Source organism: Rutidosis leptorrhynchoides, chromosome 2 (genome assembly GCF_046630445.1).
Source record: "Rutidosis leptorrhynchoides isolate AG116_Rl617_1_P2 chromosome 2, CSIRO_AGI_Rlap_v1, whole genome shotgun sequence".
In the NCBI taxonomy this organism is placed as follows: Eukaryota; Viridiplantae; Streptophyta; class Magnoliopsida; order Asterales; family Asteraceae; genus Rutidosis; species Rutidosis leptorrhynchoides.
This window is the reverse complement of record NC_092334.1, coordinates 680,138,725-680,163,781: the sequence shown is the minus strand read 5'-3', so window position 1 is coordinate 680,163,781 and position 25,057 is coordinate 680,138,725. Positions and strand designations below refer to the sequence as shown.

Below are 25,057 nucleotides of genomic sequence, written 5' to 3'. Positions count from 1 at the left end.
CTAACAGTGACTCGCCGGTAGCTTAATAAACCGATTTAGTTTGCACCATACACAGGTTAGGAATGGCGGCTCTTGATACCACTTTATTCGTAAATAAAACTGCTAGTCTTTTACAATTTCATTTACGAATGATGAAGATATTAATTGATGTTGTGTTCCTCCTAATTCAAAGAATACAGAACAATATTGGGATAAGTATTTGTTTTATTATTTCTCTCTTAATTGTTTACATATTGGTTACAACTAAGAGGCATGCCCTTCCCTATCTTTCCTCTACTCTATTTATAATCAAAATAAAGGAAGCAAAATATCCACATGATGTCCACTAACTCTTTTACAGATAGTTGAGAATCATGTTACCCATTGGAAAGAATAAAAATGATTACAACCATTTCTCCCATCTTTCCTCCACTTTACTTATAATAAATAAAGGAAGCAAATTGATCACATGATGTCCATCAAGTCTTCTTCATGTGAACCTTGAGAGAATCATGCACATGCTGGAGAAAATCATACGTCTCCAAACCCTCTTGATTTCCCTCGTCCTATTTTCTCGGAGTTGGTTAACGATTTACTCGGATCATAAAAAGAAGAAACACGCTAAAAGAAAGAAAAAAAATGACGGCTCTTAGAATAGGCTCGATACCATGAAATTGATTGTAAAACTTGTGGCTATTCTCTGTTATTGATCCAATATTTATAAGGAGTACATAAACATTCTAGAAACCCTATAAGAAAATATAATGGACGGGTCTATATGTACATTAGGATTGGACCAATAGAATAAACTAGCAAATCATAAACGGGCTATAAATATATACAGATTAATAAATTCAAGAGTTGGAAGACATGAAAAATTCCATGCGTATTATAGAGATGAAGCTTGAAAACCTTGAATTTTCAAGAGCTGCTCAATCGGATGACTTTGTTGATTCGGTCGATCAAGTTTTTAACATGAAGTACGTTCATGAACCTTGTGTGGATGAAGACACTGTACCTATTTATGATACTGAGGAAGAGGAAGAAGAGGTACAAGTAGACAGGGTGAATATTCACTTGGCGCCTTTGGTGTCGCCACTCACTTGTGATAGTGAAGATGTGACAACTAATGGTCATTTTCGTGTGTTAAAAAAATTAACGACAACAAGTCTATGATTTAACTCCCGGTTCATTATAATGTATTCACCACTTTTACGGTTGCTACTTTGTCACGATATATCGATCGTAGCAGCGATGTTGTAGACTCGAGCACGAGTCTTTTTGAAAAAGGGAGAATTATGCAGGATCAGGCCTATCCAACCTAATGGAATTATTGGACAAAGGTGTAGGATTTTCAAGCATTGGGCTAGGTGATTATTTTGGTCCGTTTAAAAATAATGGGCTTATGTGGAGACAAGACAAGGGGTAACGTGAAGTATAGGCAAATTAAGTTGTTGAGTTTTGGTAAATAAACAAACAAAAACGTGAAGTCTTATTAAACCGAGAAGGTTTGTGTTTCGATGAAGTCGTGAAGGTTTTAATCACTAACCTATCTTTATTGTTTAGCCACGATCGTAAATCTACATTAGTATGTAGCCATGCGTGTATCCAAATAGGTGCCATGTCATCAAATCCGATGAGGTCACAGCCACATCAACATCTTTTATGACAACCTTTTCCGGCCAATATTCCCGACCAAATTCTCCAATGAAGCGACGTTAAGAAATGTGAAATTCACCCGTCTCCATACCCTCTTTCCACAACCCCTTCTCTAGTCGCACCTCCGGGCATCTAGTTAAATTGTGGTCACTCAAGCTAAAATGGTAACTTGTAAACTAACATTTAATAAAAAAATCACACGTAAACACCAACCTGATATATGTATTATGTGTATTATTCATTTAGCATTATTGAAACAATGTATATATGTGTATGTGTCCAAACAAGTTTAAGATTTAATTGACATCTTGGCATGCCAATGATGTTTAACATGTTTTATTAAATATCAGCGACGACGATCATGAGTCGTTAATATTATATAACTCATGTATTAGTCGCTAACGATCACAATCGGGCTGGACACCGAGTGGTTATGGTCATCAACCCATTCGAGATAACCATAGTTAACATCTTGAGGGATTCTGTCGACTTTAACGCTTAGTACAAACTTTTGTTCCTCAGATTTGCTCGAAAATCTTAGAGTGTTAGGCTCAATACTAACTATCAAACCATCGAGAACTATTAAATTTGCATGATAGGTTGATGTAGAATCTCCAACATTTGTTACGGTCCTCGTGAAATGTTTTTCGAACGGCACTATGGTTTGGTTTGTGAGATTTACAATAAAGGAAGGATAGTTAAGTTCTGTCTAATTTCCTCTACAAGTCCATTTATTTGTTCGGATAACAGTCATCATTTGATTTCTTGTGTAACCAAGACCACATAAGAAATCAATGTAGTCTTGTAAACCCGTGTCATAAACGAGTCCAGGGTCCATGGCCCTATTAAGGTTCACGTGGCCCGCACCAAAATCTAAAGGACTTGCAGGGAAACCATTTTGTTGGTCTAAAATGGGTTCAAGAGAATTGTCTGTTTTGATTGCGGTAGTGATTATTGCTGATCGGATGGCAGCTGGACTCCACTCCCGATGGACCGCCTTTACAAGTGCTGTGACACCCTCCACATGTGGCGTTTCCATTGATGTACCCGAGTATAATGCGTAGTCCGTTAATAATCCATAGTTATTGGCATGCATAAAAGGCTCGTCAGGTCTAATCGCTCCTAACACATCGAAGCCTGGAGCTAGGATATCGGGCCTTAAAACATTTAGACTAATTGGGTCCGGTCCTCGTGAAGAAAAATATGCCACTTGTGGTGCTGGTCCCGTGCCTGTTTTTGTTAACCCGAATCTCATGTTTTTCACACTTCTATTACCCGTCATTGCGTATTCCTTCAGTACTTCTGCATATTTGGTATGTAAAACTATGACCGGAAAGGAATAGTCCTTTGGACCCAAATGGTCTAAGTTTTCAGATAAGAAGATTGCTCCATACGCACCAGCTTTAGTAACTGCTTCCATCTTCCCGTATAGATATGAGCTACTATCGTCGCACAATACTACTTTTCCATTGACCTCATTATGGTCCAAATAATTAACTTCACATCTGGCTTTTTCTGAATTGTTACCTTCGTAGTACAGACTTGTATCAGTGATCAGAATGCTTGCTGGAAAATACGAGGTTCCCTCGAAAACCAGACCGTTTCCTAGCTCAACGGTTATAATGTAACTTCGATCTATAGTGCCCGCACCTACAGTCATAATCCAAGGTGCACCATTATAAATTGAACTCGATTTTGGGCCATCATTTCCAGTGGCACAAACTACTACAATTCCTTTTTCCATAGCTGAAAGTGATGCAATGGTGATTACATCTTCATAATAAGGTGTGTGACCTAACCCTAAAGATATTGACATTATATCGACCCCATCAGAAATCACTTGATCCATCCCCGCTAAAATATCAGTAGCCTCAGATATAAGAGTGTCACCAACCCATAACACTTTGTACATAGCTACATGTGCTCTAGGTGCGATACCCCTCGCTATGCCTTTTGCATAACCAAAGTGACTCGCACCATTAACAAAGTTACCTGCAGCCGTTGATGACGTGTGCGTTCCATGGGAATTGGCGTCTCTGGGTGAGTCAAAATCATACTTTGCGGAAATATTACGCCCGACAGCCTCTATGTAGTGACCCGAAATTTTCCATGTTTATATATATTAATTGAGATTGATATTTACATGACTAAATGTTTCCAACGTGTTAAGCAATCAAACTTGTTAAGACTTGATTAAATGAAATAAGTTTCATATAGACAATTGATCACCCAAGTTGACCGGCGATTCACGAACGTTACAAATTTGTAAAAACTACATGTTGTGGTATATATAGACATATATATATGGTTGACATGAGATTATGATGAGTAAGTATCTCACTAAGTATATTAACAATGTGTGATATACATAAGAAATGAGATTACTAAGTTAAGAAACTCGAAATGATATATATAACGATTATCGTTATGATAACGTCTACTAAATACATATGTATCATATTAAGATATTGATACACTATATTTAACATGATAAAATGATATTTAAATATATCATTAAGTATGTTAACAATGAACTACATATGTAAAAATAAGACTACTAACTCAAGAATTACGAAACGAGACTTATATGTAACGATTATCATTGTAACGATATTTTAATGTATATATCATATTAAGAGATATTCATGCATCATAATATCATGATAATATAATAATTTAACATCTCATTTGATATAATAAACATTGGGTTAACAACATTAATTGAGATCGTTAACTTAAAGGTTTCAAAACAACACTTACATGTAACGACTAACGAAGAATTAACGACTCCATTAGAATGTATATACATGTTGTGTTTTGATATGTATTCTTACATTTTTTAAAGACTTCAAGAAAAATATCAAAGTACTTCTACTTGACAAAAATGCTTACAATTACATCCTCGTTCAGTTTCATCAACAATTCTACTCGTATGCACCCGTATTCGTACTCGTACAATACACAGCTTTTAGATGTATGTACTATTGGTATATACACTCTAATGATTAGCTCATAGCAGCCCATGTGAGTCACCTAACACATGTGGGAACCATCATTTGGCAATTAGCATGAAATATCTCATAAAATTACAAAAATATTAGTAATCATTCATGACTTACTTACATGAAAACAAAATTACATATCTTTTATATCTAATCCATATACCAACGACCAAAAACACCTAAAAACACTTTCATTCTTCAATTTTATTCATCTAATTGATCTCTCTCAAGTTCCATCTTCAAGTTCTAAGTGTTCTTCATAAATTCCATAAGTATAGTTTCATAAAAATCAAGAATACTTCCAAGTTTGTAAGTCTACTTTCAAGCTTTCTAATCCATTCCAAGTAATCATCTAAGATCAAGGAACCTTTGCTATTTATAGTAGGTTATCTTTCTAATTTAAGGTAATATTCATATTCAAACTTTGATTCAATTTCTACAACTATAACAATCTTATTTCGAGTGAAAATCTTACTTGAACTGTTTTCGTGTCATGATTCTGCTTCAAGAACTTTCAAGCCATCCAAGGATCCTTTGAAGCTAGATCCATTTTTCTCATTTCCAGTAGTTTTATCCAGAAAACTTGAGGTAGTAATGATGTTCATAACATCATTCGATTCATACATATAAAGCTATCTTATTCGAAGGTTTAAACTTGTAATCACTAGAACATAGTTTAGTTACTTCTAAACTTGTTCGCAAACAAAAGTTAATCCTTCTAACTTGACTTTTAAAATCAACTAAACACATGTTCTATATCTATATGATATGCTAACTTAATGATTTAAAACCTGGAAACACGATGAACACCATAAAATCGGATATACGCCGTCGTAGTGAAACCGGGGGCTGTTTTGGTTTGGATAATTAAAAACTATGATAAACTTTGATTTAAAAGTTGTTCTTTTGGGAAAATGATTTTTCATATGAACATGAAACTATATCCAAAAATCTTGGTTAAACTCAAAGTGAAAGTATGTTTTTCAAAATGGTCATCAAGATGTCGTTCTTTCGACAGAAATGACTACCTCTTTAGTAATTGACATGTAACCTAAATTTCTGACTATAAACCTATACTTTTTCTGCTTGGATTCTTAAATTAGAGTTCAATATGAAACCATAGCAATTTGATTCACTCAAAACGGATTTAAAATGAAGAAGTTATGAGTAAAACAAGATTGGATATTTTTGATCTTTTTAGTTACGGGAAATGTTTAACAAATCTATACAAATCATATCCTAGCTAACTTATATTGTATTATACATGTATTCTAATATACTATATAATCTTGGGATACCATAGACACGTATGCAAATGTTTTGACATATCATATCGACCCATGTATATATATTATTTGGAACAACCATAGACACTCTATATGCAGTAATGTTGGAGTTAGCTATACAGGGTTGAGGTTGATTCCAAAAATATATATACTTTGAGTTGTGATCTAGCCTGAGACGTGTATACACTGGGTCGTGGATTGATTCAAGATAATATATATCGATTTATTTCTGTACATCTAACTGTGGACAACTAGTTGTAGGTTACTAACGAGGACAGCTGACTTAATACACTCAAATCTTTAAAACATAATAAAAATGGTTGTAATTATATTTTGATCATACTTTCATATATATGTACATATTTGTATAGGTTCGTGAATCGATCCGTGGCCAAGTCTTATTTCCGAGGAAGGAAATATCTGTGAAAGTGAGTTATAGTCCCACTTTTAAAATCTAATATTTTTGGGATGAAAATAAATGCAGGTTTTATAAATGATTTACAAAATAGACACAAGTACGTGAAACTACATTCTATGGTTGAATTATCGAAATCGAATATGCCCCTTTTTATTAAGTCTGGTAATCTAAGAATTAGGGAATAGACACCCTAATTGACGCGAATCCTAAAGATAGATCTATTGAGCCTAACAAACCCCATCTAAAGTACCGGATGCTTTAGTACTTCGAAATTTATATCATATCCGAAGGGTGTCCCGGAATGATGGGGATATTCTTATATATGCATCTTGTTAATGTCGGTTACCAGGTGTTCACCATATGAATGATTTTTGTCTCAATGTACGGGATGTGTATTGAAATATGAAATCTTGTGGTCTATTGTTACGATTTGATATATATAGGTTAAACCTATAACTCACCAACATTTTTGTTGACGTTTAAAGCATGTTTATTCTCAGGTGAATACTAAGAGCTTCCGCTGTTGCATACTAAAATAAGGACAAGATTTGGAGTCCATGTTTGTATGATATTGTATAAAAACTGCATTCAAGAAACATATGTCGATGTAATATATTTCTATTGTAAACCATTATGTAATGGTCATATGTAAACAGTATATTTTAGATTATCATTATTCGATAATCTACGTAATGCTTTTAAAACCTTTATTGATAAAATAAAGGTTATGGTTGTTTTAAAAATGAATGCAGTCTTTGAAAAACGTCTCATATAGAGGTCAAAACCTCGCAACGAAATCAATTAATATGGAACGTTTATTGATATCGCAAATTTCATACGCGTTTTCCTTAGCGATATCGGGTATATTTTGGTCCTTTTTGGATACGATTTGGAGTTATTTCGGTGAAAGTTGTGAAAGTTTGAGTTCCAAGACCAAGAAGGTTAAATTTGAAGTTATTTGATGGTTTTGGATGATTTTCTATGCAAACGAGTGAAAGGGTTTGGTCCGATTCGAGTTTTGGGTGATTTTAGCAAGTTTTCAGCTCAATTTCAGCAAATGGGGTCTGGAGCGCCGCTCCAAAAGGGCGCGCGCCGCTCCATTAGGCATAAAATTCAGTTCGAGCATTTTAAAAAAGGCTTGATTTTCGGTTCATCAGAGAGTGGCGCGCCGCGCAGCTATTTGGCGCGCCGCGCGGATGTATGGCGCGCCGCGCGAGTCTTAATCCGGGTTCAGATTTCCACTTATTTAAAGCCCGAAAATTACCCTAATTTATCACTTTCGCATCCAGACGATTTCCAGCAGCTTTTTGACGAACTTAGGCGATTTTTGGGGCTTCTCAAGGTCATTCTAACACATCAATCATTCCGGAAACAAGTCTCGATCCGTCTATCGTTCAAGATTCAATCATTAATTAGGTTAATCTCTTTGTTTAAAACAACGAATTCTTCTATTACTTTGATTGTGATTTTTGTTTTAGCCATGATTTTTGGCTAAACTTTTAATGTTTGTCTAGATTGAATATTTGCATGTGTCTAGATGATACTTTGTAGTTTTATTAATTAATACATGATAATTATGAGTTTTGATTAAGAACCATTCTTGTGGGTGTTGATTATTGTTACTAGGTTGATTAGTGAATCTTGTTTGAACAAAGGGAACCCTGTTTCAATTTAGTGATCTAATTTCCAATTGATTTGTCTTAACCGATTGGGTACTTACTGGACCAAGGGGGTAAACCGGGTAACATTGATTGAACAAAGCAGGGGTGAATTGTGTGGAGTGAACGCGTAACCAATTAAATCTTAATCTTATAATTAGCTAGTTACTAAGTCACAAACGAAAGAGGTCTTTGGTAAAAGGGAACCCTACGCCAATAAATCCTAGTTTGACGTGTTTGCTAAAAGAGAACTCTGGGTAAACCGACTCTGTAATTGCATGCATTGATAAATAGAACTAGTGCTTAATAACAAATCATCCAACACTGCGAATAGGAGATCTAGGCGAACATTCTTTTATCTATTGAATTCAAACTATCTTTATTTTCCGTTGAGTCTGTTATTTGATTTATTTAAACTTAAAAACCCAAAAATATTGTCTTTACTTTTAAATCTATCTTGATTTGGCTAATCGTTAAATAGCCACCAAAACAAAGTATCTAGTACTTTCAATTTTCGTAGATTAATTTATTTTATTTTATTAGTACAATCTTAATTCTCACGTTAAAACTGTCCTTGGAACGATTTCAGAATTACCATTTTCATACTATTACACGATCGGGTACACTGCCCGTTAGTGTGTAGTAATCTTTAAACCGGCACTTTCCAGAGATAAATTATATACTAGATTTTACACATCAAGTTTTTGGCGCCGCTGCCGGGGACTAGTTGTGTCAAAAATTAAGATTGTTATCTAATTGTTCTTAGTTTAGTTTAGTTATAGTTTATTATTTCTTTTTCTTATTCTCTAGTTGAATCAGTGCGTTTAATCAGTTGTTAGTGGTGATTTCGCAGGTAACAGGTAGTGCATGCCACATACGCGTTCTTCTAATTCTCCGATTCTTCAACCATTTGCAGAACCCGAAAGAGAGTTATTCAGAGCGTTAAGTCACGAACAACAGTCCACAGTGGATTCATCTTTTTCTCCAAGTGCTAATATAATTAATTTGGGAAGTAGTTCTGAGACTGTGGTGCCCGATACACCACCTGAAATCAGAGAAGAAGAAGAATCTTACATCTCCTTAGATCTTTCCGAGACTGAAGATATGGCGGACCAAGAACAACCACCTCGTCCTCACACTATGGCACAAAAGTTGAAGGCCACACGAGGGGGCCAAGGCAATTCGATTACTCAACCGAACATCACTCAGCCTTTTCAAATTACAGGGCCGATCCTGAATTTGATTTCTTCTGATTGCCGATTTTATGGCAAGGATACTGAGGATGCTAACGAGCATCTTCGTAATTTTAATGATGTTTGCAATTTGTTTAAGTTGCATGAGGTTGCCGATACTTCAGTCAAAATAAGGCTTTTTCCTTGGACTCTTAAGGGAGAAGCCAAGAGATGGTTAGATAAGCAACCAAAGGGCACGGTTACCTCTTGGGAGACTTTGGAGGATAAGTTTTTATCGAAGTTTTTCCCTGCGTCTCGAGCTGCTAGACTTCAAGCAGAAATTTCTCAATTCAGACAAAAGAGCAGTGAGACATTGTTTGATGCTTGGGACCGTTTTGCTACTTTGTTACGCTCATGCCCGCATCATGGGTTGAATGATTTACAGAAGGTCCAGATTTTCTACAAAGGTTGTGATATCCCTACTCGTCAGACTATTGATCAAGCCGCATGTGGTACGTTAATGGATAAGACCGAAGAAGAGGCACTAGAGATAATTTAAAAGCAAGCTGCTTACTCTCATGAATGGCATCAAGATCATGAGTCATTCCATTCAGCTTCAGTTAAGAAGACCAAAACCCATGGTGCATATGACGATTTTGGGTCTATAAGTGCTAAGTTGGATTCCTTTGGTAGGAATTTGGAGAAGATAAATAAGGATATTCATGGTATGAAGGTTGGTTGTGAGTATTGTGGGGGATTGCATCTGGCAAAAGATTGTGATGCAGGTTTGACTATGAATCAGAAGGAAGAGATAGCTTATATTAGTCAGCAGAACAACAATCAGTTTCAGGGACGTGCGCAGTTTAATAGGAATTTCAATAATCCCTATAATCCTCAAGGTAATCAAGGTTCAAGGTTTCAGCCAGGTTCTAGTGGAGGATATCAACATCAAGCTCCTGGGTATTTTCAGAAACCCCAAGCCGAAGAGAAAAAGTCCAACCTTGAAGCTATGATCGAGAAGCTTGTGATATCTCAAACTCAGCTTGTTACTACTGTTACTCAGAACAATGAGAAGAATGACCAAATGTTTCGAAATCAACAAGTAGTGATTCAGAATCTTGAGAAACAAATTGGTCAGCTTGCTAGTCAGAATAATGTGAGGAAACCGGGGGAGTTACCGAGTAAGACCGATAACAACCCGAAGAATGGGCACGTTAATGCTATCACTACCCGCAGTGGTTTAGCATATGATTCACTGAGTAAGCCCGATGAGGATGATTTACGAGTGCCGTTGGTTAAGGATAGTGAGCCAGTAGTTGTTAGTGAATCGGAGGGGGGTAAGGAGCCGGAACAGGTGATTGAGAAGGTTGTGAGGGTACCGAAAACTGTTGCTGCTAAACCGGTAGTTAAAGAGTATCAACCACCGCTCCCATTCCCGAGGAAGTAGAGACTAGAGAAGCTGGAGGCAGAAAAGTCCAAGTTCATGGACTTGATTAGAAAAGTTAACATTAATTTGCCTTTTATTGATGTGATTGCAGGTATGTCAAAGTATGCAAGGTTTCTTAAGGACTTGCTGACCAACATGATAAAGCTAGAGAATGTGTCTTCAGTTAGGTTGAATGCCGCATGCTCAGCGGTAGTTGCAAACAAGCTTCCCGAGAAGCTTGAGGATCCTGGAAGTTTTACCATTCCTTGTTTATTGGGTAACTTGGATTGTATGCGGGCGTTGGCAGATTTGGGGGCTAGCATAAATTTAATGCCATATTCTATTTATTTGAAGCTAGACCCTGGGGAGTTGAAACCCACACGAATGGCTATTCAGCTAGCAGACCGCTCTATTAAATTCCCTCGTGGAATTATCGAGAATATGCTAGTTAAGACCGGGTCGTTGGTTTTCCCGGCCGATTTCGTGGTGTTAGATATGGAAGTGGATGATAGAATTCCACTGATTTTGGGTCGGCCATTTTTAAATACTGCTAGGTGTATCATTGATGTATATGGCCAACAGTTGACCCTTCGGATAGATAATTTGCATGCAACTTTTTCAATCGACCATACTTTAAAATACCCTGCGTACACCGATGATGTATGCTATTTTCTTAACACTGTGAATGTCCACTCTGAGTTGTTGCAGGAATTCCCAGAGTTACAGGGTTCAGGAGAATGCTCATTGGTTGAAATTGATGAAGAGTTGCAGGTTGAGGAGGTGGACATTTTGACCACCTTGATGGAAAACGGCTATGAGCCGACTGAGGAGGAGTTCAAGGAACTCGAACGCGATGCAGATTACCGGAGCAAGTCTTCAATTGAAGAACCTCCCGAGTTAGAATTGAAGCCACTTCCAGATCATTTGGAATACGCTTATTTGCAGGAGGAATCTAAGCTTCTGGTAATTATTTCTTCTTCTCTTACTACAGGTCAGAAAACTGAGCTTGTAACCATGCTGCAGGCCCATAAACCGGCCATTGCGTGGAAAATTCACGACATTAAGGGTATTAGTCCCTCCTATTGCACCCACAAAATCCTAATGGAGGATAACTCCAAACCTGTGGTGCAACGTCAAAGGAGGTTGAACCTGCACATGCAAGATGTCGTGAAGAAAGAGATCATTAAGCTCCTTGATGCAGGTCTGATTTACCCGATCTCTGATAGTCCTTGGATTAGCCCGGTACACTGTGTACCTAAGAAAGGTGGTATGACTCTTACCACCAATGATAAAAATGAGTTAATTTCCACTAGGACTGTCACGGGGTGGCGTGTTTGTATTGACTATCGAAAGTTGAACGACGCCACACGAAAAGACCACTTCCCGTTACTTTTCATGGATCAAATGCTAGAGAGGTTAGCGGGAAACAGCTTTTATTGTTTTCTTGATGGTTTTTCGGGCTATTTCCAAATTCCTATCTCGCCCGAGGACCAAGAGAAAACTACTTTCACATGCCCGTATGGCACATTTTCATACCGACGCATGCCCTTTGGCCTTTGCAATGCTCCGGCCACTTTTCAAAGGTGCATGATGGCCATATTCCACGATATGATAGAGGATTGCATGGAGGTGTTCATGGATGACTTTTCGGTCTTCGGTGACACTTTTGATTCATGCCTTCTGAATTTAGAACGGATGTTGGAACGGTGTGAAAAGTCTAATCTTGTGCTCAATTGGGAGAAGTGCCATTTCATGGTTCAAGGAGGCATAGTTCTCGGGCACAAGATTTCCAAAGACGGTATTGAGGTGGATCCTGCGAAGGTAACGGCTATTAAGAACCTTCCACCTCCCACCGATGTTAAGGGTGTTCGGAGTTTTCTCGGGCACGCCGGTTTTTACCGGCGGTTTATTAAGGATTTCTCTAAAATCGCTAACCCGATGAACAAACTCCTTGAAAAGGACACGCCGTGGAATTTCTCTGACGAGTGCCATAAGGCATTCGATCTTCTGAAGGAGAAACTGATCAATGCACCAATCATAATTGCTCCGAATTAGTCCCTTCCATTCGAGCTTATGTGCGATGCTTCCAATTTTGCTGTTGGCTCTGTTTTGGGTCAAAGGGTCGAGAAACATTTCCAACCCATCTACTATACAAGCAAGACCTTGCAGGGAGCCCAATTGAATTATACTACCACTGAAAAGGAGCTCCTTGCGGTGGTCTTTTCTTTTGATAAGTTCAGGTCCTACTTAGTCTTGTCTAAGACTATAGTTTTTACGGACCATTCTGCTCTGAAGTACCTATTTTAGAAACCGGATGCGAAACCTCGACTGCTTAGATGGATCTTGCTTTTGCAAGAATTCGACATCGAGATCCGGGATAAGAAGGGTGATGAAAATCTAGCGGCTGACCACTTGTCTAGACTCGAGAACCCAAATCTCGAAGTCCTTCACGAATCGAGTATTCATGATGATTTTCCCGATGAATATCTCATGGCGATGGACAAAGTGGACGAGCCGTGGTACGTGGACATTGCTAATTATCTGGTTGGGGGATTCTTGGAAAAAGGGTGGTCGCATCAAAAGAGGAAGAAATTCTTCAGTGACCTTAAGTACTATTTCTGGGAGGCTCCCTATCTTTTTCGTTGTTGTCCCGATGGGGTTATTTGTCGGTGCGTTTCTGGTGAGGAGTGTACGTGTATTTTGACCGAGTGCCATAGTGGGCCTACCGGTGGGCATTTTGGACCCCAAATCACGGGACGTAAAGTCTATGATGCCAGTTTTTTTTGGCCGACAATTTTCAAGGATGCCCACCGGATTTGCAAGTCGTGCGATTCTTGCCAAAGGGCCGGTAAAGTCACCAAACGGGATGAGATGCCTTAATAAAGCATCCAAGTTTGCGAAGTATTTGACGTTTGGGGAATTGACTTTATGGGGCCATTTCTGAAATCTCAGAATTATAGTTACATACTCGTTGCCATTGACTACGTGTCTAAATGGGCCGAAGCGCAAGCTTTACCCACAAACGATGCACGAGTTGTGATTTCCTTTCTTAATCATTTATTCTCTCGATTTGGAACTCCTAAAGCTTTAATTAGCGATAGGGGTACTCATTTTTGTAACGCCCAAATGGAGAAGGTATTGAAGCGATATGGAGTTCTCCATAAAGTTTCTACTTCATACCATCCTCAAACGAGCGGACAAGTTGAGAACACTAATCGAGCTCTTAAAGGGATTCTTGAGAAAACAGTGGGGTCGAATCCGAAAGAGTGGGCGAACAAGCTCGATGAAGCTTTGTAGGCATTTCGAACCGCCTACAAAATGCCTATTGGTACCACTCCTTATCGGTTGGTTTATGGGAAAGCGTGCCATCTTCCGTTGGAGATTGAGCATAAGGATTTGTGGGTACTTAAAAAGTGCAATTTAGATTTGAAGGAGGCCGGACGCCTAAGGGCGGGGCAGTTGAATGAGCTTGGTGAATTACGCCTTGATGCGTATGAGAATTCGTTAATTTATAAAGAGAAAACCAAGCTATGGCATGATAGGAGGTTAAAGGGTCCAAAAGAGTTTAATGAAGGCGATCGAGTGCTTTTGTTTAACTCTAGATTAATGCTTTTACCGGGAAAACTTAAGTCCCGGTGGATGGGACCATTTGAGGTTGTTAAGGTGTACCCTTACGGTGCGATTGAGTTGAAAAATGCTAGTGGTACGACCTTTAAGGTTAATGGACATCGTGTGAAGAAATATTTTGATGGTCCATTGGAGATCGATGATGGGGTTCACGTTGAACCCAATCTTGAGGTTACTTGAAGTTGGAAACGAGTCTTGTGAATGACTCGATAATAAACTTCACATTGTTGTATAGTTTGTATATTTTTGTGCTTGTTTGATAATATGTGCAATATAATCATGCTTGGATTTTTGTTGGGGTTTGTTTGTTGGTTTTAGGTTGAGAAAATGGGTTTAAAATGTGCAAAATGCGAAATTCTGGTGTAACAGCCATTTGGAGCGCCGCCCCATTTCATGGCGCGCCGCGCAAACCTGTGGTACCTGAGGTACCAGATATTCAAATATGCTCGACATGTTTTTTCAGTTATTCGGAGCGCCGCGCAGCCTTTTGGCACGCCGCGCGATATCCAGGCGCGCCGCGCGATATCCTGTCAGCCAGCTGTTTAGTTTTTAAATGGAAATAAAAACGAATTTACTCCACCACAAATAATAAAACACGAGTTCCAGCTGTTTTTATTCCCAATCCCTTCAATTATTTTCATTCTGTACAAGACTTTTACACCTACAACACTTAGATCTTCAAAACCCTAATTCTCAAAACTTTGATTTCTTGTTTCAATTAACTTCAATCTTTCAAGAATGGCTCCCACCAAGGTCCGAATTTGTTTCTTTCTTACTAATTTCATCTTATTATGTGTAACTGTTTGTTTAATTCTTGATTATCATGATGAATTAATGTGGGGTTGCTTTAATTTGGGTTATGTGATTCAATTAGTCATGGGTTTTGTTAGATTATCTTTGTATGCTTTGATTTCATGATGAATTTTGTGTTTTTAGAAGTTTTACATGAACCTAGGGTTGTAGGTTTAAAAATCCGAATTTTGTAAGTGTGAAAGGGGATATTTGCTTGAAAGTGTGGTAGTTCTTGAATTGTTCATGTGTTTTTGAGCTAGTGTGGAGTTGTGTCCATATGGGCGGGTCAAATTGTTTTGAATGACTTGAGCTATATTGTTTTACTTATGTATAATGCCATGCTAGTATGGATTAAACATATGATTTTAAATTGTGATGAAGATTTTGTAAATGGTTGTTGGAATTGGTAAAAGTTTGCAAACGTGGTGAAGTTATTGGATTGTTGGAAATTAAAAGAGTGATAAGTAATTATGTTTGTCATGTTTTGGTAGTGTTGATATATGAGTAGGATTCATGAGTTGTTATGTCTTAAGGGATAATGTGATATGGTTGAGATTGTAGTTCTTGACATGTTTTTACAAGAGTTATTTGTTAATTTGATGATTGTTTTAAAAGGTGGATTAGCATGAAACATGGTTTGGTTGTTAAGGGTATTCGGTGCTCATTATTATTTCTAACACTAACTTTTGAGTGTTGTATTTTGTTTTCTTTACTTGTTTCATGAATGTAGAGAACAAGAGGTAACCAAGGACAACCACAGCAACCACCGAACAATCCGGAACTATGGTTGTCCCACATTGCTAATAATGAGGATTTGGAACAGAGGTTTACGATTAATATTGCTCGTCCGATTGAGCAAACTTTCTATTTGGATTGGTCGCAACTTTCAGCGGCGAATGTTCATGCTTTTCGAAGATTGAGTGGTTACTTATGGGTTGTTTATTCGGGTATTGAGTTGAGACCTTATGAGAGGTTGTTTGAAGTTAATGAAGACGTTTTCGAGCAGTTAACTGTAGAATTCTTTTCAACTGTGAGTTGTCGGCCTAGAGCTTCTCCTACCGAGTCGGACTTCTTAACATTTAGGCTTGGTGGGATGGAGCGCCGCATGAGTAAAATAGGATTGGCTCGGGCATTAGGTTTATATCCCGAGTTGACTGATGATACTGATTTACAGTACCATTTGATGGGTTGCAGAGTTTTTGGTGAGGAAGCTTTTAGTGAAAGTCTTTATTGGCCAACGGTGGCAAATCCAGGGGTTGGTGCTTTTAGTTCTAGTCGAAGTATTCAATCAAATCTTCGACGTCCTGAGGACCGGATTATTTTTAAGATGATTGCTAGCATGTTTATGGCCCGTAAAAACACAAATAAGATTCAGCGAAGAGACCTTTGGATTCTTCAACAGATTAAAGCAAGAGAGTCAATTGATGTTTCGTGTATGTTGGGGGCTTGGTTTCAAGAAATTGGTACCGATAACCATCCTGAGCGCCCGTTGTTAGGGGGTCATTTAGTGACAAGGTTGGCTAGGTCATTTTCAGTCCCTACTGATAGGTGAACTGTGTCGGGGGCTGAAGCGATGCCCACGAATATTTTGTTTTTCTCGAAAGCTGAGTTTATTCGTCGAGGTTCGTTAGGATGGGTTTTGGTGGATGATGAAAAGCAACAACCGGGTCAAGGTCAGGGTCAAGGTCAAGGTCGAGGACGTGGTGCTAGTAGGTCCACGTATGAAGCGGGGAGTTCAAGTGCAAATGTTCAGGGAACATGGACTCCTGATGAGGAGACTTTTAATTCATTGGTTAATAGTGTTGACGGGTTGCATCTTGAGTACAGAAATAGTAGATCAGTTTATGATGCTCAGGTTGAGCACAATCAGCGGATGTACGATGAGCAGCGCCGTCATAATGAGGAATTGATGACTTGGCACCAGGGTAATTATGGGTCGCTTAACACGACGTTGGGTCAGGTTCGCACGGAGGTTGGTAATTTGGGCGAACGTGTTAACAGGATTGAGTATGATGTTAGGGGGATTCGGGACCACAATCAGTGGGAGGTCCATCAGAGGCAGATTCAGCGGCAGATGCGTCAGATGCCGGAAGCATACGTTCCGACGCGCGCTACCATTCCGGATTATACAGCCGTGACTCCTCTGAGACCGGATCCGTACTACGACCCTTATCAGGCATGCCAGGATACTTATGGCGTGGATTGGGACCCGATGAGAGATTTTTGGCCACGAAGTGATTGATTTATTGCACTTATTGTTGTTGTAATTTGTTTAAAACTATTTCCGTTTCGTTGGTTTGTACTTGGATAATTTTATATTTGCTTATGTACTGTGGATTTATTTGGGGACAAGGCGTTTCGGTACCGGGTGGTACCACCTTGTCCCATTTATGTAGTTTTCTTGTGTTTTTCTTTTCTTAGGTATCTTGGTGAAACAATTTTTCAAGTCTGGCAGTAAGTTCAGCAAAACTACTTGAGTGATGATATTGGTGTGAGGATCGGGAATGGACGATGTTCTTATGCTGGCAGTAAGTTCAGCGCCATCTGTCACTATCATTCCACGATCAGTGGTTAACTATATAAGTTTTTATTTTTCTTACCCTTTCGATTTTAATCAAATTTTTGATCTCAAGTAATGGGGACATTGCTTGATCTCAAGTGTGGGGTGGGGATGTAAAATCTCTCGGGTTGGTTGTTAATGGAATCATCATCATATTAGTTTTGATATTAAAAAGACGTTTCATGGGTTTTGGTCGTAAAAAAAAATTGAAAAATTTAGGGTAAAATATAAAAAAAACAGAAAAGTTAGTTCAAAAATAAAAAAAAAGTAGAAAAACAATTGAAAATTTGGCCAAAACTTTAATTTTGAAAATTGGCTTGGTATTTTATGGTATATTCGTGTTTTCAAAGAAGCCAAAAGTGTTCCACATGTTCATTACCATTGGACATGAAATCCTACGAGTTCGGAGAACTCAATAGTAGGTTACCTGTACCAAAACGGGTGTAAACCGTGAGAGAGCGGTGATTACATAGCGTGATTGTGACCGAATCACGTGCCAGATCAAAAACTTTTGGTTACTTGGTATAGCAGACTCCCGAAACTATATCATTTTATTATTACATCATTTGATGATGTGATACTGTGGGAAGAGGAGCCTCGAGTTTCACCAGTGCTGTCCTTTTTAGGAGCAATAGCTACGTGCTTGTGTTTGCTTAGACAATACAACCCATAGCCAAAAGCTATGGCACCCAAAGGTTTTTGGGATTATTGGAAGGGTAGTATCTACTTCTTACCTTTCTTAAAACAAGCAGAAAAGCTTGTCATGTGGGAAGTAGGCAAACCGGTGTCATTTGAAATAGATTGGCACTTCCGAGTGATTCAGATCCACTCATTAAGGAAGTAAAGTCTTCCGACCGTTTCACTTGGTACGTATACCTCTTAAGCGTGCCATTTCATTACCCATCATTTCACGATGAGGTACTGTTAGAGGAGAAAGTCTTGAGCTTTCAAAACATGTTCATTATTTTGAATGTGAAATCCTACATGAACATGAAAGTTCATACGTAGGTCACTTGTACAAAAATGGGTGTCAACCGTATGAACGGTGATAGTAGCGTATAGTCGAAACCGGACCATTCGCTAGATCGAAAACTTAAACAGGGCGATCCTCATTGTTTCTCCTAACAAGGACAATGTTGCACCCGACCACCTTATTTAACCACACAGGATGTATCTTTTCCATCCTTAAGGGAGTCAAGTCTCCCGAACGACACACTTGCTGATTTGTTTCAGAAGATGTAGTCCAGACCAGTTGTAGGGTGACGAAAAATCTTGAAAAGTCATTGCTAAAATCGACTGGAAATCTACCAAGCCTCAACGTCAAACAGGGAAACTGGTAGTCAAAGCTTATCTCAATGAGGGAGATTTGCTAGCCAAATGGGAAGCGCACCATGATACACAAAATGTCAGTGATTGATCAGATTTCCAGTGGATAACCTCCGGAAAGGTAAGATATCAGCTTTTAAGCCTGATGAACCTCAATCTTTATGGTTGACTTAACGGATTAGATGTTCACCTCATGATTATCGATGATATCTGGACGTAATGTGTATCCTCCTAAGGACATTATTTTCTTACCGACATCTCACGATGTTAGGTACTGTGGGAGGCTTGGCTTGACCAATTGCGGGGTAGCCCGTGCGTTCTTTTGGCACATTTGTTCGATTGCTATACTTGTTGGTGCTTGGTTTCCACTTGATTCCCGGTTCCATTGAAGATTTTTATTTTGATTCGAGATTCTCTACTTCATCAGTATGGTACGTTAATCGAGATTAATTTTGGTTGCTATATCAGTTACATATTGTTTGCAGTTTGGGAAGTTATTATGGGGGAATGCAAGTGGGAACCATGGTGGTTATTTACTCCAAATCGTGCCCACGCTAGTTGCTTGTTTGGTTTCTTGTTTATTTAGTTCTACATACATGTTTGAAGAATTTATCATATTGTAGAAGATTATTATCGAGTTTCATTGCTTGAGGATAAGCAAAACTCTAGTGTGGGGTTGTTTGATATTGCATATTTCATACGCATTTTCCTTAGCGATATCGGGTATATTTTGGTCCTTTTTGGATACGATTTGGAGTTATTTCGGTGAAAGTTGTGAAAGTTTGAGTTCCAAGACCAAGAAGGTTAAATTTGAAGTTATTTGATGGTTTTGGATGATTTTCTATACAAACGAGTGAAAGGGTTTGGCCCGATTTGAGTTTTGGGTGATTTTAGCAAGTTTTCAGCTCAGTTTCAGCAAATGGGGTCTGGAGCGCCGCTCCAAAAGGGCGCGCGCCGCTCCATTAGGCATAAAATTTAGTTCGAGCATTTTAAAAAAGGCTTGATTTTCAGTTCATCAGAGAGTGGCGCGCCGCGCAGCTATTTGGCGCGCCGCGCGGATGTATGGCGCGCCGCGCGAGTCTTAATCCGGGTTCAGATTTCCACTTATTTAAAGCCCAAAAATTACCCTAATTTATCACTTTCGCATCCAGACGATTTCCAGCAGCTTTTTGACGAACTTAGGCGATTTTTGGGGCTTCTCAAGGTCATTCTAACACATCAATCATTCCGGAAACAAGTCTCGATCCGTCTATCGTTCAAGATTCAATCATTAATTAGGTTAATCTCTTTGTTTAAAACAACGAATTCTTCTATTACTTTGATTGTGATTTTTGTTCTAGCCATGATTTTTGGCTAAACTTTTAATGTTTGTCTAGATTGAATATTTGCATGTGTCTAGATGATACTTTGTAGTTTTATTAATTAATACATGATAATTATGAGTTTTGATTAAGAACCATTCTTGTGGGTGTTGATTATTGTTACTAGGTTGATTAGTGAATCTTGTTTGAACAAAGGGAACCCTGTTTCAATTTAGTGATCTAATTTCCAATTGATTTGTCTTAACCGATTGGGTGCTTACTGGACCAAGGGGGTAAACCGGGTAACATTGATTGAACAAAGCAGGGGTGAATTGTGTGGAGCGAATGCGTAACCAATTAAATCTTAATCTTATAATTAGCTAGTTACTAAGTCACAAACGAAAGAGGTCTTTGGTAAAAGGGAACCCTACGCCAATAAATCCTAGTTTGACGTGTTTGCTAAAAGAGAACTCTGGGTAAACCGACTCTGTAATTGCATGCATTGATAAATAGAACTAGTGCTTAATAACAAATCATCCAACACTGCGAATAGGAGATCTAGGCGAACATTCTTTTATCTATTGAATTCAAACTATCTTTATTTTCCGTTGAGTCTGTTATTTGATTTATTTAAACTTAAAAACTCAAAAATATTGTCTTTACTTTTAAATCTATCTTGATTTGGCTAATCGTTAAATAGCCACCAAAACAAACTATCTAGTACTTTCAATTTTCGTAGATTAATTTATTTTATTTTATTAGTACAATCTTAATTCTCACGTTAAAACTGTCCTTGGAACGATTTTGGAATTACCAATTTCATACTATTACACGATCGGGTACACTGCCCGTTAGTGTGTAGTAATCTTTAAACCGGCACTTTCCAGAGATAAATTATATACTAGATTTTACACATCATTTATAATCAATATGAACGGGACATTTCAGTTGGTATCCGAGCGTTGGTCTTAGAGAACCAGAAAATTTGCATTAGTGTGTCTTATCGAGTTTGTTAGGATGCATTAGTGAGTCTGGACTTCGACCGTGTTTTCTTTAAAAATGATTGCTTAACATTTTTGTTGGAAACTATATATTATTAACATGTAAATATTATGTGATATATGAATCTCTTAACATGTTTGATATTGTGTGACAGATGTCTACCTCTAGCACAAATCCCATTGACTCACCTAATAATAACGAAGAGTCGAATATATATTGGCAAGATTCACAAGTTTTCGAAGAACCGGAAGAAGAGGAAACAGAACCGGAAGAAGAGGAACCCGAAGAAAAGGAACCAGAAGAAGAGGAACCAGAAGAAGAAGAGGTTCCGGAGGGGGGAATAGTAGGAACCACAGAAAACCCGTCAAATAAAAAAAAATCCTCAACCAATGGACCAAAGTTAATAATGGTCAATGGTGTTTCCGCTAAGGAAGCAAAATATTGGGAAAATTACCAATTTTTCGATGAATCGGATCCTGATGAGGATTCCGATGATGTTATAGAAATTACCCAGACCCAATTTAATGAGGCAAAAGAAAATAATAAGGGAAAACCCATCAAAATAGAGAAATCTGATTCCAACCCCGATGAACATTATATGTACCGTGAACACCCGTATTTTCAATATCATGACAATAACCTGGGAACCTCTAAACCACCAGGTTTTTCTAAACCAATGTGGAAAACGACGGCTCGTATTAGAGGAACATCATATGTCCCTAGAAAATTAGGAAAAAGAACCAAGTCCGAAGAAGAAGAAACCAGTGATTCAGATTAGAGGGGTGTGAGCATGTTGTATAATAAATGTATTTTAGTGTGCTTGTACTTTTATATTCTATGTAAAAATTGCTTGTATTGTTTGTTATTACGAATCTAATCCTTGTCTATTTTACAGTATAAAAACAAAATGGACGTTAAGGGTAGACAACCGAATATTTTAGAAGACCTACCAGAGGATATGATTGAGGAAATCTTATCTAGAGTCGGTCAGAATTCATCAGCACATTTAGTTATGGCGAAATTAACTTGTCAAACATTTGAAAGACTTTCCAGAAATGCCTTAGTTTATAAAAGGCTTTCCTTTGATATGTGGGGTATATCACATTGAGGAGAGTTTAAGTTACGCCGTGTTTTCTTTAAAGCGTTAAATGCGGGGTGAAGGTTCTTCGTATGCCCAAGAGACATATTAAATTAATGTGGCCAATGTGTTATGATCCAAGTCGGGTCATACCCAATAACAAGCTTACTGACACCTTATTCGTATTTGATCTTAGCGACTGGATCGTTGATTAAATACGCGACACTTGGATTTTAAGAAAATTGGTTTTCTAAAATCATATTACTTGATGTGTATATAAATTATGGAATAATTTATATAATTAAAACTTAATTATTTATTAGTTAAATAATTAATAATGTTATATTACATTTTATAAAAAATGGGTTTTATATAAAATGTACATGGAAGTTTATAAAAGGGTTTTATAAAAACTAATTCTTTTATAAATCATTTCATTTATAAAACTAATTATGGAAGTGGCATTGGAGTCTTAACAAGAATGCACTTGACTAGCATTTTGTGTGGTCACTTCCATAGATTCCATGTGCATATGTACCAAGACCTCTTGGAGACACAAACACATGAAAACACATCAAAAAAATCTGCACAAAACACTCTCAAAAACCCTGCTGAATTCGTGGCCTTTTGGGAGGAAGAAAGGGTTCTTCATTTGGTTTTTGCAAGCTCTATTCAAGTGTAATTAAATCCTAACCAAAGGCTAGGTGTTGGTGCAAAAGCTTGGGGTATTTCTCCTTGAGGTTTCATCATTTTGAAGCTTCATTCTTCATCATCATCATCATCTTTTGAATCAACCCTCAACTAGCTTGAGGAGGTATGAACTCTAAACCCACTCTTAGTTTGTAAGTATGTTTCACAACTTGATCCTATTTGGGATTTAACTTTAAATCGTTAAAGATTTACAAGTCTAAAATTGGTAATTAACATGCTTCCGCTTTCTTAATTCTTAAAATGGTTTAAGTATATTATAAACTTGTTAAATCCCAACAATGGTATCTAGAGCCGAAGTTGTTGAAATATGCTTCGAGATGGTTATTAAACCCACTATAATTTTGCATTCTATGAACATGCATGAAGTAGAATGTAAAATTTTTGGTTTTGGGTGGTTTGTCATTTTGGCCAAAATCACTTGTGATTCTGCATTCTGTACTACCAATCACTTGTGATTCTGTGTTGCCGATCACTTGTGATTCTGTACTACCAATCACTTGTGATTCTGTGTTGCCGATCACTTGTGATTCTGTATTGCCAATCACTTGTGATTCTGTGTTGCAGATCACTTGTGATTCTGTGTTTCCAATCACTTGTGATTCTGTATTGCCTATCTCTTATGTTGATGATGTTCACAATCTAAGCCTTGACCTTGTGTTTGGTTGCATGCATGGTTGATTGATATTTATTCAATTGGTTTGTAATAATATTTATCCATTTGGCATGTAATAATTCATTTGGTTATGTAATTTATTTTATATTTGGTATGTAAAATAGATTAGGTTGTAATTTCATTTTTTAGACAAAATGTATTAGGATATATTTTGTAAAATGATGAAGAATGATGAAGACTTGAAGAACACATGAAGAAGCATTTAGATGCAAGGTTAAGTGGGAGATTTGAAATCTCCTACTTTGTGTAATTACCCCTTACCCGGTGGCATTTTGTTTTCGGCTAAACAAAATGCTTACCAAAAGGCTTGATTGTGAACATGTTGTTTTGCATGCTTGGTTGTTTTGTATGATTATGTGGATTGTATGTTTGTATGCTACAAGTTAATCACACAAGTCGACAACTAGAAAATGGCAATTTAATTGGTTAAATTATAACATTATTAACGACATGCAAAACGTCAATTTAAATGGTTAAATTAAAAATGGCTAAAAGGACATTAATAATCGGTTATTAAGAACATGATAAGGATCATATATATATATAAAATGGTTTATATCAAGTAATTGGCTAAAATTACAAGACTTGAAAATGGATTTCAAATGAACCATACACTAAATGCATGTTGGTGTATGGCATAAATGTTTTCTTAAACTAGAATTAACGAAAACTTAAAATCCCTTAATCGACAAGGTAAACAAGTTTAACGCCATCCTTTTGTGGGACACTTAAACATAGTAGGGAACTCATAAATGGGATAAAGGTCACCTAACCGTTATGAGCTAACTAATATGGTTAAGGTAAAATTCGCATGCTTGTGGGATAAAGGTCACCTAACCACTTGTATGTTAATTTTACATGTTTACACAATTAGGACGACTTGATTTGGGAATCATGAACTTAGGGTCACCGAAGCATGAGGAACAAATAGGCGTTGATGGGATAAATATGACATGCAAAAGGATTGCATGATCCCATAATTTAGAAGTTACAAAAGGATTGCAATTGTCATATAATGACTACCTAGCTAAATCAAATGACGGGATAAAGGTCACCTAACCGAAATTTGGTTTACCGTTGGATTCTAAAATTTAATATATATATCAATTGGATTTAAAGGGTATTGATTGTTAAATTTAAAATCGATACTTAAATGAACTTTGTTAAATTTTGTAGATGGCCGCCAATAACAACAACATGCAAAACGCACCTATTAACTTGAACAACCTATCATTAAGGTCTCTCCTCGAGAAAGACAAACTCAACCATACGAACTTTATGGATTGGTTCCGCAATCTTAGGATTGTCCTCAAACTTGAGGATAAGGCGTATGTGTTGGAAGACCCTATTCCCAATCAACCCGACGAGGATGATACGGAAGGCATGG

At 37.6% G+C, this 25,057-nt stretch overlaps 1 non-coding gene and 1 pseudogene across 1 annotated transcript; both read right to left on the bottom strand.

The window, feature by feature from the left end:
* Window positions 1-2,029: 2,029 nt before the first annotated feature.
* LOC139890297 (subtilisin-like protease SBT3) overlaps window positions 2,030-25,057 on the bottom strand; it is a 37,911-nt pseudogene continuing 14,883 nt past the window's right edge.
* LOC139894795 (small nucleolar RNA R71) lies at window positions 9,500-9,606 on the bottom strand. The gene has a single exon (XR_011775278.1). It is a non-coding gene; the product is annotated as a small nucleolar RNA R71 (small nucleolar RNA).